The 17,712-nt window shown below is 33.1% G+C and overlaps 1 protein-coding gene across 1 annotated transcript in view; it reads left to right on the forward strand.

The window, feature by feature from the left end:
* The window catches only part of LOC145258305 (FMRFamide receptor-like), a 130,587-nt gene that overhangs the window by 39,427 nt on the left and 73,448 nt on the right, over window positions 1-17,712 (forward strand). The gene's annotated exons all lie outside the window — the stretch shown is intronic.

Here is a 17,712-nt window from a genome sequence, read left to right on the forward strand (position 1 = left end):
TGTGTGTGTGTGTGTGTGTGTGTGTGTGTGTGTGTGTGTGTGTGTTTGTGTGCGTGCGTATGTACAGGGTTAAACGATAAAATTGTTGACCTAATGAAAAAATATTACAGCTTCATTTTAAAACTTTTATTGAAAACTATCAGTTCAGGTATTTGATTATATAGTAGAGCTTACATCTATTGAATGTAGCCGCCTTCAGCCTATAGGGCTCCTCCAGTCTTTTACAGACTATGGATACCCACGATGGGGTGCCTGCGCGTGAAATTTATGTGACAGGAGGTGCGCAATCTCCAACCACATCTCTCCTTAGTCGACATTGTTAAATACCACTGGCAAGTGAAGTACAGGACGACTGGAAACAAATGCCGGGATAAGCGGAGAGCTCATACAGCGCCTAGAATTCCCAAATGGTCACCCATCTGGTACTAACCAGGCTCAACGTTGCTTAACCGTAGATCTTACAAGAACCGATGTGTCAACGCGATTATGCTATATATATATATATATATATATATATATATATATATATATATATATATATATATATATATTAACAGGACGCCTGTTGCTGCTCGGTCCTAAAATACGTTTCAATATTTGTTAAATTATTCAGATTTATTGTTTATTATTTAAAAGCCAATTCTCTATTGATTCTTATATTATACGAATATATATTAATGACCGCCCGGTGTTGCTTAGTCGTAAAATATCCTTAGATATGGTATTTTATTAATGCAGATTTTATATTTGTTTTCATAGAGCCAATACTATATTGCTTATTATATATTATGTGCCTTCAGCTAGACTCGAAACCAACATATGAAACTTTCCAACTGTAGTCGTCACCGTTTGCACTAATGTCCAGTTATTACAAAATGTTAAATTTAAACCGTAAATGTATATTTCCGCATATCTACAAGACCACTTTAAGTTGACTTACGCCTGCCAAGTTTTTTTTTTAATTTTGAGATCATAGCAGGTATTTTTATCAGGTAAAGCTCAAATAACATTTATTCCACATTTCCAGATCTCCTATATTTCAGGTTTAAGTCTATAAATAAAAAAATTTGCAAAGGAGTTTGGTATAGATATTTCCTCAGACAGACAGACGGTCAAATTCACCTTTATATATCTATATATATATATAAATTCGTATTCCTGCCTGTGTTTTTTACTCGTTCACACTTTGAATTATATATACAAAACGGTTCTTACTTTAGTCTTTCATTTATTTCTATATATAGTATGATTCTTGCAAACTATCCAATTAAGAGAGCATGTCATTTGCATATTACATTAAGAAAAATCGATTTGACTAATTGGCGGTACTTTTAAAAAAATGAAGATCTACTTTTGAGGGACTTAATTCGTTTAAACAGCATTTATAAATAATATGAAAGAATAAGTTCTAAAAAAATTAACATTTTAAAGTGGGGGAACATTTTTCTATATAAATTTAACGTAAAATGGGCACTTACTTTTGGCCACCAAGCGTTCAACGAGACATGTCACTTCTAGCATTTTTTTCAAGTTTGGCGGTTGACTGGGGGCAAAACATGACAAAAACAAATACATTTTTGGTGGGGGAGTGGAAATTACATTTGAAACATAAAATAACGATAAATTTAATTAATTTTATGAAATCATTCTGTATTTTCACCTAACAATTTCATAAACAAAACAAACTCCAAAATATAACAAATTAAAATGTTTGTTTGGGGGGGGGATTACATTAGAAACAAAATGATAAAAAGTTTCATTTAATTGATTTGGGAATTAATTTTTGGTAGATCTTCATTTTTCTTGGGGGGTAAACGACGATGGGTTAGGGTTACTATAGAATCTTTGACTACTTCGAATTCAAATTTAAGTTTGAATTCGAAGCACAAACTTTAAAAACAAAAAAGTTTCCTCCTCGGAAAAAAAGCAAATCGAACCCCCTCCTCCAAAAAAAGCAAATCGAAAATTTCCTTTTGTTTATTTACAAAAAACAAAAGCCAGTGAAAAAAAGTGCCCTTACAAAAAATACAAAACAAACGCACGCATTAATGTTTTTAAACTTTATTTTTTCAGGTTAACAAAATCGTGAGTTTTCTGAGGACAGTGAGCAAAACAGTTCCCTAGTTACCTTTTTCCCTTCCAGGTTCGAGCCTTCATACTTGGCAATTTTTTTTTTTTTTTTTGCGATTGCACGGGCATTCGCTGCTATCTTTTTAAAAACAAACGTTGTAATGATTTATTTTTAATTATTTATTTTTATGGGAGAGATCCAATGCTCAATATCTGGAGAATAGTTTCTTCTCTTTGTATCCCTTCTGTCGAAATATCTGGTGGAGAGGGTATCAGGTACTTCTTTTTTTTTTGGGGGGGGGGCGATTATATTTACATGTTTTTATCCGTTCTTTTAATTTTAAATTACTGTGGGGGCATCCACGATGCCCATGATGAAAATGCAGATATGTTCCAAACAGAACTTCATGTCAACCCAGGCAACGCCGGGTACTTATGCTAGTAGATATATATTTATGTATACATAAAAAAATTTATCAGTTGCAAGAAAAAACCGTGGATAACGTTCGCGATCACGTGAAGGACGCTCGATAAGACAATCACGTGAGGGACGTCACAATGTAAAGAAAGAATGAGAAAATAATTGTTGTTGCTACAAAGAACAAGCGAGTTGGAGTTATTTCCTATTCTTTGTCTTAGTTTTCTTTTGCAACTCAAACTGGACACAACATGTGTTAGTTTCCGGACAACATTACACAACTAAAACTCTATATACTAAAACTATATAGACTAAAAGTATATATAGTAAAACTATATATACTAAAACTATATATACTAAAATTATATACAATTAGAAATATACAACCAAAGGCATTAAATAGACATTAAATTATATACATCTAAAATAATATGTAACTAAAACAGCATAAAACAAAATCGCTATACAACTATGACATTTACAACTAAATCTTCAGCTGTAGACATCACTTTTCTGGCTATATAATATTGCTTTCTAGAGGGCGCATGAATGCATATCAATTGACCCCTGCTTCAGTTGAAAGAAATAAACATTCAAAGAGACTGTAAGAGTTTATAAAGCGTTGCTTAGCGTTGTGGTATTTTCATTTCCTTTTGCTGTAAGTAGACGAGATTCAGAAGGGGACGGAGAGATTGACGTCCGCAATATGAAGATCAAAAACCGAATAAACAAGTAATTGTTCCACGTTTCACGAATGAAATAGTCACCATTCGTGTATAACAATTAATTACATTGAAACTGCAACGGTGAAACTTGAAAAGGGTTACAGCTTTATAAATATTATATTCAGCTCGTTGGCAAACGATTTCACGATTGAGAACATTTTATTAAAGTGCACACATATGCAATGCTGTTTACAATGACAACATAATAAGTTTGGAAATGGTGTTTATCACGTTCTGCAGCCAAACTCTTTCTGCAGCAGAACTCTTTATATATATATATATATATATATATATATATATATATATATATATATATATATATATATAAAGAGTTCGGCTGCAGAACATATATATATATATATATATATATATATATATATATATATATATATATATATATATACAGAGGTATATTTGGTAAAAACAGGGGAAAATTTGCTCAATACTTTAGTAGATGAAAAATTATTGACATAAATTATCTGATGAGATCGGCAGAACAATATTATTGTCCTGTCGATTGAAACAACCTCTAATGATTTACGAAAAAAAAACCGAGGTTACAATAAACACACACACACACACACACGCACCCCCCCATATATATATATATATATATATATATATATATATATATATATATATATATATATATATATATATATATATAAGTAAATAGGATCATAGACTATTGAATCCTGTGGTATCAAGCCTTAAAATATTTTTGGGAGGTAATATTTTTATATATAAGACAATCCCAACCAAAAAAAATAGATCAATATACTAGATAGAGCTAAATAGGATTTATATTTCTTAATAGTTAAATTTAATTCAGAAAAATATACTGTGAATACCCAGTGTAAGGGTGCTTGCGCGTGAAATTATTGTTCAAAGTGTTGCGCAAGCGGAGGTTCAGGACAACTGGAAACAATGCCGAGATAAGCGGAGAGTACATAGAGCGCCTAGAATTTCCAAATGGTCACGCATCTGGTACTAGCCAGGCTCAACGTTGCTTAACTTCGGTGATTTGACGAAAATTGATGTGTCCACGCGATTTTGTCGTGTATATATATATATATATATATATATATATATGTATACATATATATATATATATATATGAGCAAACAGTTAATAAAATATGTCAAAAAACACTTTGAAATGAGTTAAAAACATATTTAATCTGAAAAGGAAACACTAGACAAATGGATAGTCCTTAATCCGCGGAGTTTCGAAGAAATACTCTCCTTCTCATCAGAGGGTAGGAATTAGCAAAATGCGGGATCGGATTTTGCTTGCAGAAGTATTTGATGAAACAACAAGTAAGTCAAAGATCCCACCTGAAAACAAAATAAGTTAAGCAGAGGGAATATGGTAAAGAAAAAGGTGATTACACATGAATGGATAGTCTGGTGGAAGATAAAATATCCAGTGACGGTAAAATCCAAATGTAAAACTTCAAAAAAGTTAAAAGAATTTCCATTTGTACAAGTAAAATCCAAGGAAATCCCGTAATTGGAAGAAGATGGTCCATAATAATCCAAAGGCAGAAATCCATGAAATAATTCACAAAATAATATTAATAATAAAAGAAAAATAAGATGTGCTTTTCACTCTACTTCCGAGACATAACTATAAATAAAAAAGATCTGGGAAGAGAAAGGAGAAAAAAAATGATAAAGTTAAATATAAAATAAAGGGAAATAAAAGTCAAAATGACCCAGACAGGAATTGTATAAGGCGCGAAAATATATATAGGGCAAAATAATATAGGTCAACTGAAATGTACAGGTCATCACTTAAAAAAAATGTCAGCAAGAGTTGTTAAACGACACTAAAAGGAAAATAAAAATAGAAAAGAAAAATAAATATATAATAAATAAATAGAAAACAAATCATAAATAAATAAATAAAAAATAAAAAAATAAAATATAATAAAAATAAAATATAAAATATAATATATAATATAAAATAATATTTATATATATATATATATATATATATATATATATATATATATATATATATATATATATATATATATACTAGCGGATATTCTATTATCAACGATTGTTTCATACTCCCATATTTTTATTTTGATCCAAATCGGGAAATATCCATTTTTTCAATGGAATCGATTAATTTCCTGGTTTAGTTGACGACCGACCGCGGTGCATCAAAAGAAGGTGTTAAATGCCTCAACAAAGTGAATTAGTTTGCAATACGTTGTAGTCTACATGTCACTATAGAGAACCTATTGTTGATTTTATAAAATTATTTTTATATAATAGATTGAATTAAAGTTTAAACTGCAAAAATCAAGTATCATGTTTTATTATGCTTTAAAGAATAACATTTATTTCTAATGTGACTGTCATATCAAAGAACTTACTGTTGATTTTTTATTTGATCTTACTGCTTGTGCGGTCATAATGGCTTCAATTTAAGTTCAAAATGTAAAGGTCAAGTATTATAATGCAATTGTGCTTTATACAAGTATATTGATTTTGAACGCATTCCTGTCGTATCAAATAACATGCTGTTGATTTTATTTGTCGGACCTTTCTGCTTGTGTGATAGTAAAACTTCTTAAATGCACTGATGAGGTTAGGTTGTGTAAGGTGTTAACTTTGGTCAAAATCGCATGTACATTCTTTCATCAGATTATTCGATTATCGATTATCGATACTTATGGAAGACATTCCGATACAAATCCTATCTAAGACCATTGCCAGTCTCATACAGTAAATCAGTGTGAAATTTTGTAAACATCAGTCCAGCTGTTTCCGTGTCCATGGGGAACGAACTCGCACAAAGATCGTTTTATATAATAGTAGAGATTATTGACTACATACGTGCATACATGTTTTAACTGCAATCTCGTTCGAAATCATCAGACAACTTAAAAATGTATGCACTATGTTGCAAATAATGTTTTTATAAATAAGGACAATCAAGCAACACCGGAGTCTCATTGAATTGATATCAAGGAAAACACAACAAAATAATCATATATATATATATATATATATATATATATATATATATATATGATGTTTGATTGTAACGTCTTGTCAGACGAATGCCACTCCCTCAGACACTTAAAAGTCCATGAGCCCCAAAAATGACTTTCATCGCCACAGGTCCATTTTAATAGACAAATATCTGAGGGAGTATCTATACACAGATGATGTTACAGAGTCTTAGCTTTGTACGACAGCTAAGTCTCTCTCTCAGTTCAAAATGTTGAGATCTAGCAACAAGCAAGAGCAAGATAGCCAGCAACAATTAAAACTGAAGACCAGCTAAATACAGGTACTGGTTTCCCGCTTTATGTTTTTTTAAATCAGAGATTTGCTTCTCCTAGAAAGCTTGCCTTCACCACGGGTTACAGGAGCCCTCTCCACCCCAACACACATATACATACACACAAACACACACGGTGCTAGTTGGCCGTTGACCTCGAAAAAGGGTTCATTCGCCCTTTGGGAGGTCTTGTTTTTAATCCTTCAGAGAGACTAGCCACCCTCCTCACCAAACAAGTCTGGTGGAGGGAACCAGTTTAGTCGCCGGTGACCCGACCATGAGGCAGGTAGTACATACATATATACATACATATATATTTACATACGTATATATATATATATATATATATATATATATATATATACATACATACATACATACATATACAGGGTGACCCAAAAAAAAAACAGAGGACATTCAATTGTTTTTCTGAGAATTTTACAGTCAATGGAGAAAAAAAATGCCAAAGACCCTAGTGTTTTGATGTTATGTTTTTAATATAATAAACTAGTTATGACCAAAGTTTCATTTCATTCGGACAAAACGAGAAACGGAGCCTAATTAGAGTTGGGGCCCTTTTGGAGGGGGGGTCACCCTTTATATACATACATCTATATACACACACATATATATATATGTATATATATGTATATATATGCATATGTATATATATATATATATATATATATATATATATATATATATTATGGCGGTAGCGTTTAGTTTTCTAGAGGTACATTCAATGAAACAACATATGTCTACCAAAAAGTGTTCAAGGAGTAAAAAGAGCTGGTATATTAAGTTTATTTATACAAAGATTAATGGCTACATGTGTGCATACATGTTCCTGTAATCACCTGTGCTAAGGGGGATTACGTCTTCAGGCCTTGAATTATCTTCGAAAACTGACATTTCAAGACACACAAAAAACATTTTTCTTCATTTCGTTTACAAACTTTAGAAATCTTGTCACCTAATATGGGGGAGGGGGGTTATGTGTAGGAGGAGGAGCATGAACGATCCATTCATCACAGGTTTTTATCTTACATTTTGTCTCGCTTGGCCTGTGGTCAAAAGAGTTTAGATATTTCCGGTTGTCATCCACTGGTATTCAGCCGGCATTCTTCGTTTACGCACATTCTATTTTAGAAGCAAAACAAACATATATACATATACACTTAGTAGTGGGTACACACGTTTGTTAAAATCCAATAAGATACATACACACCTACAGGTATAGGTACATATACATATACATATAAATATGAGATATATCAGTTATATAGATATCCATATATACATCGTATACGGCTACATATATACAAACACATATACATCTGCTTACCCCTAACGCAAAAATACACAGTCATACAGGTATATACACAAAAACTCTATTTAATAAATCCCATTCAATTTAATAAAATGTAATAAAATATAATTTAACAAATTTAACACCCTATTTCGACTGCGTGCCCTGTACCTACGATCTGTTGGGATTCCTAAGAAAATGCTGCTGACAAATTTCTCTGACAAAGTTCTTTTATTTTTTTTTTTTTTTTACACGGTGGTCACCACTTATCAATGCCCGGAAGCCACTCAGGGATAAGGGTTATTGCAAGTACAGTACGTTAGTGTGGAGATTTGATGAAGTGTTTATTTAAGGGGGCGGTTCATTAGGAATTTGTTAACATTGAACTTGAAGACATCTAAGTTGTAGTCAGGTGGGAAGCAAGCAGACGGAACAGAGTTCCACAGGCGTGCAGTTCTAAGAAAGAAGCTTTGTTCATGTAATCCACGTTTTGATTTAGGCACAGATAAAGAGTGGGGGAAATTTTTCACAGTGGATTCAGCTAGACGGGTGTTTTTCGTGAAAGATTGGCGAGGGGGGACCAAAGATTGGAGTTCAGACGAGCACCTGCCATGGAAATAACGATAAAACAAAGACAGGCTCGCAACGCCTCTTCTGTGGGAGAGAGAGGTTTCAGGGTAGAGAAAAGGGCATCCCCCACTAAGCCACGAAGTCTATTTTGTACTGTCAAGGCAGAATAGGCTGTTTTTAGCAGCTCCTGCCCAGATATGGGAGCAGTATTCCATCCTTGGACGTACTTGGCTTCAAGTCTAGTATGTCAGTCAGTCAGTATATGTGGGTTCTGAAACAATACTGCATTCCCTTCGCATATTCTTTAGGGTAGCCATTTCATATGCCCACAAAAGTATGAGTTTTATTATTGTAGGAATCTCGAAGTTGGATCGTGCAAAAAACGATCCTGTACGCAAGGAGGCCCACTATATGCACTGTGCATTTTTGCATCTCCACGAGAAACGATCCTTAACACACGATCTTCGCTTAAATGCGCATTAATGTATACAAGTCTTGCACCTCATTTGTTTTGATAGCAATTTCTTCTTCTGACAATATGAGATTGTCTACTACGGTGTTTTCATTTCTTTTTCAAAAGAACATAAAGTCATTCCCGTGCCTGCCATTATGTTTTGCAAGTTTGAAAATATGTTTTTTTCGTTCAATTTCTTCCAATTCGAAGGTTGTCTGCTTCCATTTCAATATCGCTTTTTCAATGGCTGATCAAACCCTCAGCCGCTGAAGTAAAAGAAATAAATAAATAAACAGAAAAAATACACCCCTACTACCACCCAAAAAATCATGTAAAAAATAGCATTTTTTGTTTTAATATTTTTTTAGATATCTCACTGCTGATGCAATTCTCTATCTATATAAGAGCCAGATACGTCCAAGGATGGAATACTGTTGCCACATATGGACAGGAGCTGCTAGAAAAGACTTGTCCTGCCTTGATAGGGTTCAAAATAGACTTCGTGGCCTGGTCGGAGATGTCCTTTTCTTTTCGCTGCAACCTCTATCTCACAGAAGAGATGTTGCGAGTTCGTCTCTGCTTTATCGTTATTTTCATGGAAAGTGTTCAACTGAGCTTCAATCTATGCCCCCCCTCGCCAAACTTTCACAAGAAACACTAGACTAGCTGAAAACATTATCAATAATTTTCCCCACTCTTTATCTGTACCTAAACCTAAACATAGGTTTCATGATCAAAGCTTCTTTCTTAGAACTGCACGCCTGTGGAATTGTCTTCCGTTTTCCTGCTTTCCAGCTGTCTATAATATGGTTGTCTTCAAGTCCAACGTGAACAAGTTTCTGATGAGCCGTTCCACTTAAGTTAACAAATTTACCGAACTTCCATTACTATCGATTACTATATTGTCCTTTTGACTATTCTACACTCTTTAACCCTTATCCTTGAGTGGTGCATCGGCCTTGATAAGTGGTGACGCCTATGTAAAAAAAAAATAAAAATAAAAAAAATAAAAATGACAAAAAAATGTCGACTTTGCGTTTCAACATTAGAACAACGTTCGACTTAATCCGATGATTGCCGGTTGCGCCCGAGCATTGATTGACGGGAATTCCTGAGAATGCGGACAAATTCTAGAAAAGAACTTAAATTTGTGGTGACTTTCAAGCCGACTTAAAAGTTGTGAGCTGACATGATGTGGCCCTCGTTTGCAACCGCACCAAAGAAAATAACCGTGGGTCATCCGATGTGTAAACTGTGCCCTCACGCGTAAAACCCTCCGAATTTGAATTTTAAGAGTGTTAGCAATGGTCCGGTTATCATAACTTGAATCGGTAGAGAGCATCAATTGTACAGCGGTATATCTTTTCTAGGGCGACAATTTCATCGTTCCTCCTGGTATATATATATATATATATATATATATATATATATATATATATATACATATATATATACTAGCGGGGGTACCCGGCGTTTCCCGGGTGTTTGAAGGTGTGTTTGGTTTTGGGTAAATCAAAACTCCGGGGGGGGGGTAAAATGTAAAAAAAATAGTTTTGGTAGGTGTGTATGAGGATCGAATCCTAACCCTTTAGGCAAAGTTGGAAATTAAAGTGTGAATAAAAAGAACCTGCGACGTTAACCACTGGACCACCGCGACATACAACGGAAACACGTTTGAATTTATTTATTTATTTAACTATTAAAAACAGAATTGAAACGTGGGTGCAATAAAAGTTAACTCTGCTGCTTCTATTCGACCTGATTAATAAGGTCAAATAGAAGTAGCGGACTTCTGTTGGGTTTGTTCACCCAACTTTGACTGGTTTTTCCCCCAAGATGTTGGGGAGGGGGAAACCAGGAGTTTGGCCCCATATTTATCAAAGCTGATTGCTTCTGGACGTTTCCCGGCGCGATGCCGAGAAGACACCGTTTGAATTTAGTTTCACTTTATTTATACTAAAAAGCAGGACAAATAGGCGACAGAGCGAAATAGTGCGGATCTCATAAAAGTCGACGTAAATAAATGTAGAAACGACCCGCGTTCCCAAATTGTAGACATTATTATCTAGGGGATACATAAACAGTTGTAAGCGATCATAACGACCCCGGGAGCGTGTGCGAAAGAAGCCTTTGCGAGACATACACGAAATAGTCACGCACATTTTGCCTTTTATATATATACTAGCGAGGGGTACCCGGCGTTGCCCGGGTGTTTGTAGGGGTGTGTGATGTTAAATAAAAAAGAACCCGGGGGGTAGGATCGAAGCCAAACCCCTGAGGCGAAGTTTGAAGATAAAATCGGCCAGCCAGAAGTGAAAGATTTTTTAAAGTTGTCGAGCGTTACGACGACGACGATGACGATGTAAGCATTGTTATAAGCGAAGTAAGAAAAGAAAACAACGTTTTAATTAAGCGGGGGGGGGTTAAAACACAAAAAAAATAACGTAAGGCAAACGAACGAATGTTACGTGAAAAATGGCTTAAATAATACAGGGTTCAATATTTAAATTTCAAAAATCGAAAAAAAAACATCTCACACCACGATTCGAACCCAAAACGTTTTGATAACGAACCAAGCCCTTAACTACCTGCACTAAAGCGGTGTATATAAAGTTTGTTCGGTTTATCAACTATTTAAAGTAAATCAGGTCACGACGTCATGACGTCATCTGACGCATGCGTTGTTGACCCTACCCCTGTCGAATCTCTCTCTTTCTCTCTCTCTCTCTCTCTCTCTCTCTCTCTCTCTCTCTCACACACACACACTTCGTTTGCCTTACTCTAAAGACTGGAAAATGGCGTCTGGGTGTTTTTATTTTAAAAAAAAAACTTCGATCGTTAATATTTTTTGTAAGAGTATTTTTTTTTACTTCACTTTTTTTTACTTTATTTTTCGTTTAACTATGTGGTAATAACTTTGGTAACGTTGCAATAGCGTAGAAGTTCATAGTTTAGGTTTAATTATTTTTTTTTTTTACCGATAACAACATTTTTAAATTGTAAATTCCGACGGCCATTAGAGGTTGCTGACGTCAAGATCACGTGACATGACTCAGCGGGTTTTAAATACAAGTTGACCCAAAATAAACGGCCGCGTGTATACTTTATGTATAAGAGTTGGCGGCCGTATTTTTTGGGCAGTTGTAAATCGATTTAAAAATATGTAATGTTTAACGTTGAAATGTTACTTTTTTGCCCCCCTGCAGAAAATCGATCAGTTGACGCACTTCTGATGGTCACTTTGGGCCAATTTTTCGATATTTGTCGTCCGGAAGATGGGGCTTTCATATGAGACCAAGTTTGTGAATTTTTGTTGTGTCTGTCGAAAGTTTTTAGCAGACACACAAACATACATACAAACACACACACAAATGCATTTTCGATTTTATATATATAGATAGACTAGCAGGGCTACCCGGCGTTGCTCGGGACCGTATAAACAATGAAAAAACAAAAGCAGATATTGAACATATGTTTGATTCTTAGGGGAGAGGAATCTTTCATCTCTATGTATTATTTGTTTTATCTACCCTAGGACTGATATTGTTCATGTTTTATCCCTAGCATAGGTAATTTACAGCATGTATATGAAATTGTTTTACCTTAGGGAGAAGAGAACAGGTAATATACAACATAATGTGTCTATATTACATCCCTGGCAACGCCTAGAAACCAGCTAGAACATGTATTTCAGTCAATCTTTATTATATCCTGGGCTATGCCGGGAAACCAGCTAATCTCTTTTTAGTGACTTGACCACCAAAATACCTCCCTAAGTGTGTCCTTTCTTTTGAACTTATTAGATATAGGTATCTAGAAATGTGTGTGAAATTTTGTTGAATGCATTGTTCACTATGATTTTCTTATTGTTCTACACAATATCAACTGTAGCGAAATAACACAGTAAACTTAGTGTAGTGTTAGAATAAAGAGCAAAGGAAAAAATTAGAATCATATTTTGTAATTGCAAATCTAAATTTGCTAGCATGTACCAGTATTTGCCAGGTTGTGGAAATTTGGAACTTATAACATATGTAGTGGCCTTTTCCTAGATACCTATTGCTAAAAATTATACTTTCATTTTGTTAGAAAAATCTCTCTTCAGATGCCCTGCATCATTCAAAATAAAAACAAATATTTTTATAATTGTTTCAGTATATTGCTACACAATGTGAAAGTTTTTAACGTTTGTAAAAAAAATCATGAATGTGCTTATATTGCAAAAAAGAAAATATCAGTGCACAGTATTGAAAGTGTTTGAGATTCAAAAGTCTGTAACATTTCTACTAACTTCATAAGATGTCATGTGAGAAACTGAATTGAATATCAAGACATTATCTGAAGCGTTTTTATTTTGGTGTAACATATGTGTTTACAGTGAACCTTAACTTTTAATAAACAGATTGGTATGCAATGACATAGGCTAAGAATCTTTAAAATATATATAAATTGGAAAAATGTGTGAACAAATGAAAAAAAAATGATCCGCTCCACTTGATGACATCAAGCATAGTAATATTTTAGTGAAGAAAATATGAAATTGATGTTCAGTGATTAGTTTGGATGAATGAGAAAATGTAATTGTTTGATGCATAAAAATAACTCAGTTGCTGTATTTGATATTAAGCAGCAAAATATAGTGATTTGAATATTTGGGAAAACATCAAACCAGATTATGTAAAAAGAAAAAAAAAAAGATGAAATTAGAAAATATATATTTTATGTTTATGAGTTCTGCCAATCAAAATTTTGTGGCAGAAATTGGGTGATTACCATGCAATTTTATTTTGGTAAAATTCTTAAATTATTAGAATGTTTATTATAATTTCTAATTAGTGACTTGTTATAATCAAAATCCGCCCTAAAGAGTGTCCTTTCTTTTATTAGGTATCAGAGTAGGTATCAAGATTTCTACTTCTATACAAATGTGATATTTCAGATCTGTACATAAAAAATTTGTTGAATATATAGGTTGAGAATTGTTCTGTGTCGCTCTCTCTCACACACACACGCATTCTCACTTTTATAGATATAATAGATAGATTACTCTAGATATATTTCCATATGTCTGAATACCCTATATACAAATTTTCAAATCTGTAGATAAAAAAATTTGTTGAGTATATAGGTTGAAAATTGTTCTCTCTCTCTCTCTCACACACACATTCTCAATTTTAGAGATATAATAGATAGATTATGCTAGATATATTTCCATATGTCTGAATACCCTATATACAAATTTTCTAATCTGTAGATCAAATATTTGTTGAATATATAGGTTGAAAATTGTTCTTACTCTCTCTCTCTCTCTCTGGCTACCTCACACACACATTATAACTTTTATAGATATAATAGATAGATTATGCTAGATATATTTCCATATGTGTGAATACCCTATATACAAATTTTCTAATTTGTAGATAAAAAATTTCTAGAGTGCATAGGTTGAGAATTGTTCTCTCTATCTCTCACACACACACATTCTAACTTTTAATGATATAATAGATTATGCTAGATATATTTCGATATTTCTGAATACCCTATATATAAAAATTTGTTGAATGTATAGGTTGAGAACTGTTCTCTCTCTCTCTCTCTCTCTCTCGCTCACACACACACATTCTCACTTTTATAGATATAATAGAAAGATTATCCTAGATATATTTCTATTTGTATGAATACTCTATATACAAATTTTAAAATCTGTAGATAAAGAATTTGTTGAGTATATGGGTTGAGAATTGTTCTCTCTCTCTCTCTCTCTCTCTCACACACACACACACATTCTCACTTTTATAGATATAATAGATTATGCTAGATATATTTCCATATGTCTGAATACCCTATATACAAATTTTCAAATCTGTAGATAAAAAATTTGTTGAGTATATAGGTTGAGAATTGTTCTCTCTCTCTCTATCACACACATTCTCACTTTTATAGATATAATAGACAGATTATGCCAGATATATTGAAATATGTCTGAATGCCCAATATACAAATTTTGAAATCTGTAGATAAAAAATTTGTTGTATACATAGGTTGACAATTGTCCTCTCTCTCACACACACACACATTCTCACTTTTATACATATAATAGATAGATTATGCTAGATATATTTCTATATGTCTGAACACCCTATATACAAATGTTCAAATCTGTGGATAAAAAATGTGTTGAATGTATAGGTTGAGAATTTTTATCTCTCTCTTTTTCTCTCTCTCTCTCTCGCTATCTCACACACACGCATTCTCACTTTTATAGATAAAATAGATAGATTATGCTAGATATATTTCCATATGTCTGAATACCCTATATACAAAGTTTCAAATCTGTAGATAAAAAATTTGTTGAATATATAGGTTTAGAATTGTTCTCTCTCTCTCTCTCTCTCTCTCTCACACACACATTCTAACTTTTGTAGTTATAATAGATAGATTATGCTAGATATATTTCCATATGTCTGAATACCCTATATACAAATTTTCTAAACTGTAGGTAAAAAATTTGTTGAGTATGTAGGTTAAGAATTGTTCTCTCTCTCTCACACACACACACACACACACAAGTTCTCACTTTTATAGATATAATAGATAGATTATGCTAGATATATTTCTATATGTCTGCCTACCCTATATACAAATTTCCAAATCTGTGCCCAAAAATGTGTGGAATATATAGGTTGAGAATTGTTCTCTCTCTCTCTCTCTCTCACACATATTCTCACTTTTATAGGTTATATAGGTTGAGAATTTTTTGCTCTTTCCATCACTCACATTCACACTTTTATAGATATAATACATAGATTATGCCAGATATATTTACATATGTCTGAATACCCAATATACACATTTTCAAATCTGTAGATAAAAAATTAGTTGAATATATAGGTTGAGAATTGTTCTCTCTCTCTCTCTTTCTCTCTCTCTCACACTCACATTCACACTTTTATAGATATAATAGATAGGTTATGCTAGATATATTTCTATATGTCTGAATACCCTATATACAAATTTTTAAATCTGTAGATAAAAAATTTGTTGAGTATATAGGTTGAGAATTGTTCTTTCTCTCTCTCTCACACACACATTCTCACTTTTATAGATATAATAGATTATGCTAGATATATTTCCAAATGTCTGAATACCCTATATACAAATTTTCAAATCTGTAAAGATAGAATTTGTTGAATATATAGGTTGAGAATTGTTCTCTCTCTCTCTCTTTCACACACATTCTCACTTTTATAGATATAATAGATAGATTATGCTAGATATATTTCCTTATGTCTGAATACCCTATATACAAATTATCAAATCTGTAGATACAAAATTTGTTGAGTATATAGGTTGAGAATTGTTCTCTCTCTCTCTCTCTCTCACTCACTCACTCACTCACTCACTCACTCACAAACACACACACACATTCTACCTTTTATAGATATAATAGATTATGCTAGATATATTTCCATATGTCTGAATACCCTGTATACAAATTTTCAGATCCGTACATAAAAATTAGTTGAATATATAGGTTGAGAATTGTTCTCTCTCTCTCTCTTCTCTCTCTCTCTTTCACACACATTCTCACTTTTCTAGATATAATAGATAGATTATGCTAGATATATTTCCATATGTCTGAATACCCTATATACAAATTTTATAATCGGTAGATAAAAAATTTGTTGAATATATAGGGTGAGAATTGTACTTACTCTCTCTCTCTCTCTCTCTCTCTCTCTCTCTCTCTCTCTCTCTCTCTCTCACGCACACATTCTCACTTTTATGGATATAATAGATAGATTATGCTGGATATATTTCCATATGTCTGAATACCCTATATACAAATGGTCAAATCTGTAGATAACAAATTTATTGAATAGATAGGTTGAGAATTGTTCTCTCTCTCTCTCTCGCAACCTTACACACACAACCACACGCAAACATTCTGACTTTTATAGATATAATAGATCGATTATGCTAGATATATTTCCATATGTCTGAATACCCAATATACAAATTTTCAAATCTGTAGGTAAAAAATTTGTTGAATATATAGGTTGAGAATTGTTCTCTCTCTCTCACACACTCACATTCTCACTTTTATAGATATAATGTATAGATTATGCTAGATATATTTCTATATGTCTGAATACCCTATATACAAAGTTTAAAATCCGTAGATAAAAATACGTTGAGTATATAGGTTGAGAATTGTTCTCTCTCTCTCTTACGCATACACACACACACACACACACATTTTCACTTTTATAGATATAATAGATAGATTATGCTAGATACATTTCCATATGTCTGAATACCCTATATACAAATTTTCAAATCTGTAGATAAAAAATGTATTGAATATATAGGTTGAGAATTGTTGTCTCTCTCTCTCTCTCTCTCTCTGGCTACCTCACACACACACACATTTTCACTTTTATAGATATAATAGATAGATTATGCTAGATATATTTCCATATGTCTGAATACCCTATATACAAATTTTCAAATCTGTAGATAAAAAATGTATTGAATATATAGGTTGAGAATTGTTGTCTCTCTCTCTCTCTCTCTCTCTCTCTCTCTCTCTCTCTCTCTGGCTACCTCACACACACACACATTTTCACTTTTATAGATATAATAGATAGATTATGCTAGATATATTTCCATATGTCTGAATACCCTATATACAAACTTTCAAATCTGTAGATAAAAAATTTGTTGAGTATATAGGTTGAGAATTGTTCTCTCTCTCTCACACGAAACTGTGCGCTCGGCTTCTTCCCCCCCTTCCCACCCCAAATGCTTGGGAAACTGTGCACTGTTTTTGTTGGTTTTCAAGCTGCCTCTTCCCCCCCCC

This window comes from Euprymna scolopes, chromosome 33, assembly GCF_053919585.1.
Source record: "Euprymna scolopes isolate OS-2025 chromosome 33, ASM5391958v1, whole genome shotgun sequence".
NCBI classification, from domain to species: Eukaryota; Metazoa; Mollusca; class Cephalopoda; order Sepiida; family Sepiolidae; genus Euprymna; species Euprymna scolopes.